The sequence below is a fragment of the Arachis stenosperma genome, chromosome 6 (genome assembly GCF_014773155.1).
Source record: "Arachis stenosperma cultivar V10309 chromosome 6, arast.V10309.gnm1.PFL2, whole genome shotgun sequence".
In the NCBI taxonomy this organism is placed as follows: Eukaryota; Viridiplantae; Streptophyta; class Magnoliopsida; order Fabales; family Fabaceae; genus Arachis; species Arachis stenosperma.
Window position 1 is genome coordinate 108,681,106 of NC_080382.1, and position 3,991 is coordinate 108,685,096.

At 38.5% G+C, this 3,991-nt stretch overlaps 1 non-coding gene across 1 annotated transcript; it reads right to left on the minus strand.

Annotated features, from left to right (window-relative positions):
• Positions 1-1,164: 1,164 nt before the first annotated feature.
• On the minus strand, positions 1,165-1,268 carry LOC130938353 (small nucleolar RNA R71). The gene has a single exon (XR_009069522.1). It is a non-coding gene; the product is annotated as a small nucleolar RNA R71 (small nucleolar RNA).
• Between the last annotated feature and the right edge of the window lie 2,723 nt (positions 1,269-3,991).

Genomic DNA, 3,991 nt, shown 5'->3' on the forward strand with positions numbered 1-3,991 from the left:
ATCTTTAAATTCTAGAATCTTATCTTTTAGTTTCTTGTTAGTTAAGTAATTAATTTTAATTTTAAAAATCAAATCTTTTTCAATCCTATCTTTTTATCATATCTTCTTATCTTATCTTTTTATCATATCTTTTTCAAAATTTTATCTTTTTCAAAAATTTGATTTCAAAATATCTTATCTAACTTCTTATCTTCTTATCTTTTCAAATTTGATTTTAATATCTTTTTCAACTAACTATTTGACTTTTTGTTTGTTTCTTATCTTTTTCAAAACCACCTAACTACTTTTCCCTCTTTAATTTTCGAAAATATCTCATCTCTTTTTCAAAAATTCTTTTTAATTGTTTTAAAATTTAATTTTAATTATATCTTATCTTTAATTTTCGAAAATCATTAACTACTTTTTCAAAACTATTTTCGAATTCTCTCTCTCTTCTCTTCTTCTATTTATTTATTTATTTACTAACACTTCTCTTCACCTCTCTTCATCTCCAATCACTGCCTCTATCCTCACCCTTGTGATTGGATTCTCCACTCTTATTCCTTTCTTCTTCTACTAATAATAAGGATCCTCTTTGTCCAGATATAGAGGATTCCTCTTCCTTTTTCTTTTTCTCTTCTCTTTCATACGAGCAGGAATAAGGAAAAAGGCATCTTTGTTAAAGCTGATCCAGAACCTGAAAGGACTCTGAAGAGAAAACTAAGAGAAGCTAAATTACAACAATCCAGAGGTAACCTTTCTGAAATTTTCGAACAAGAGAAGGAGATGGCAGCCGAACCCAACAACAATAATGCAAGGAGGATGCTTGGTGATTTCACTAAACCAACGTCCAAGTTTGATGGAAGAAGCATCTCAATTCCTGCCATTGGAGTAAACAATTTTGAGCTAAAACCTCAATTAGTTGCTCTAATGCAACAGAAATACAAGTTTCATGGACTTCCATCAGAAGATCCTTACCAGTTCTTAACTGAGTTCTTGCAGATCTGTGAGACTGTTAAGACTAATGGAGTAGATCCTGAAGTCTACAGGCTCATGCTTTTCCCTTTTGCTGTAAGAGACAGAGCTAGAACATGGTTAGACTCACAACCTAAAGATAGCCTGGACTCCTGGGATAAGCTGGTCACGGCCTTCTTGGATAAATTCTTTCCTCCTCAAAATTTGAGCAAGCTTAGAGTGGATGTTCAGACCTTTAAGCAAAAAGATGGTGAATCCCTCTATGAAGCTTGGGAAAGATACAAGCAGTTGACCAAAAAGTGTCTTTCTGACATGTTTTCAAAATGGACCATATTAGATATATTCTATTATGGTTTATCTGAGTTTTCCAAGATGTCATTGGACCATTCTGTAGGTGGATCCATTCACCTAAAGAAAACTCCTGCAGAAGCTCAAGAACTTATTGACATGGTTGCAAATAACCAATTCATGTACACTTCTGAGAGGAATTTCGTGAATAATGGGACGCCTCAGAGGAAGGGAGTTCTTGAAATTGATGCTCTGAATGCCATATTGGCTCAGAACAAAGTGTTGACTCAACAAGTCAATATGATTTCTCAAAGTCTGAATGGATGGCAAAATGCATCCAGCAGTACTAAAGAGGCATCTTCCGAAGAAGAAGCTTATGATCCTGAAAACCCTGCAATGGCAGAGGTAAATTACATGGGTGAACCTTATGGAAACACCTATAATTCATCCTGAAGAAATCATCCAAATTTCTCATGGAAGGATCAACAAAAGCCTCAACAAGGCTTTAATAATGGTGGAAGAAATAGGCTCAGCAATATCAAACCTTATCCATCATCTTCTCAGCAACAGACAGATAATTATGAACAGAATACCTCTAACTTAGCAAACTTAGTCTCTGATCTGTCTAAGGCCACTTTAAATTTCATGAATGAAATAAGGTCCTCCATCAGAAATCTGGAGGCACAAGTGGGCCAGCTGAGTAAGAAAATCACTGAAACTCCTCCTAGTACTCTCCCAAGTAATACAGAAGAGAATCCAAAGAGAGAGTGCAAGGCCATTGATATAGTCAATATGGCCGAATGCAAGGAGGAAGGGGAGGACGTGAGTCCCAATGAGGAAGACCTCATGGGACGCCTCCCAAACAAGAAGGAGTTCCCTATTGAGGACCTAAGGGAATCTGAGGCTCATATAGAGACCATAGAGATTCCACTAAATCTCCTTCTACCATTCATGAGCTCTAAAGACTATTGGTGCACGAAATTGTGATCATCAATGGCGCCATCAACATGGTACGCTCAATTGCAATCTCAACTCTTTATCACAACTTCACATAACTAACCAGCAAGTGCACTGGGTCATCCAAGTAATAAACCTTACGCGAGTAAGGGTCGATCCCACGGAGATTGTTGGTATGAAGTAAGCTATGGTCATCTTCTAAATCTCAGTCAGGCGGATTCAAATAGTTATGGAGGATTTCAGATAAGCGTATGGAGATGCTTTGTCCCTTCCGTCTATCTGAGTGATAATGGTGATCATTGGCTTCGGCCCCAAAGAGGGAACCAGAAGAACCAAGATGAAAATACAATAGCAAAATGTCCTATTTATAGAGAACTAGTAGCTTAGGGTTTACAAAAATGAGTAAATGACGTAAAAATCCACTTCCCAGTCTCTAGGAATATGAAATCAGCAGGGATGTAATGGTCTTAAACCTTTACCAGAACATCCTCTACAAGTCCATAAGCTTGTTTTCTTGAATTGTCTGCCATCTCTAGTGAGATTCTTGCAGCTTGTACCTCAAAGATCCCTAGCTTCTCTATTACAGAGAGAGGAATGAGGTTTATGCTTGACCTAGGTCACACAGAGCCTTCTCAAAGGTCATGGTGCCTAATGTACAAGGTATTGAGAACTTCCCAGGGTCCTGTCTATTTTGAAGTAATCTCTGCCTAGTCAAGTCATCCAGTTCTTTGGTGAGCAAAGGGGGTTTGTCCTCCCATGTCTCATTACCAAATAACTTGTCATTTAGCTTCATGATTGCTCCAAGGTACTTAGCAACTTGCTCTTTAGTGAAATCTTCATCCTCTTCAGAGGAAGAATACTCATCAGAGCTCATGAATGATAGAAGTAAATCCAATGGAATCTCTATGGTCTCAGTGTGAGCCTCAGATTCCCATGGTTCCTCATTAGGGAACTCATTGGAGGACAGTGGACGTCCATTGAGGTCTTCCTCAGTGGCGATCACTGCCTCTTCCTCATCTCCAATTTCGGCCATGTTGATGGCCTTACACTCTCCTTTTGGATTCTCTTCTGTATTGCTTGGAAAAGTACTAGGAGGGAGTTCAGTAACTTTCTTACTCAGCTGACCCACTTGTGCCTCTAAGTTTCTAATGGAGGACCTTGTTTTAGTCATGAAACTTTGAGTGGTTTTGATTAGATCAGAGACCATGGTTGCTAAGTCATAGTGGCTCTGCTTAGAATTCTCTGTCTGTTGCTGAGAAGATGATGGAAAAGGCTTGCCATTGTTAAACCTATTTCTTCCACCATTATTGTTGTTGAAACCTTGTTGAGGTCTCTGTTGATCCTTCCATGAGAGATTTAGATGATTTCTCCATGAAGGATTATAGGTGTTTCCATAGGGTTCTCCCATGTAATTCACCTCTTCCATTGATGGGTTCTCAGGATCATAAGCTTCTTCTTCAGATGAAGCGTCCTTAGTACTGCCTGGTGCAGCTTGCATTCCAGACAGACTTTGAGAAATCATATTGACTTGCTGAGTCAATATTTTGTTCTGAGCCAATATGGCATTCAGAGTATCAATCTCAAGAACTCCTTTCTTTTGATTCGTCCCATTGTTCACAGGATTCCTTTCAGAAGTGTACATGAATTGGTTATTTGCAACCATTTCAATGAGTTCTTGAGCTTCTGCAGGCGTCTTCTTCAGATGAAGAGATCTTCCAGCAGAGCTGTCCAATGACATCTTGGACAGTTCAGACAGACCATCATAGAAGATACATATGATGCTCCATTCAGA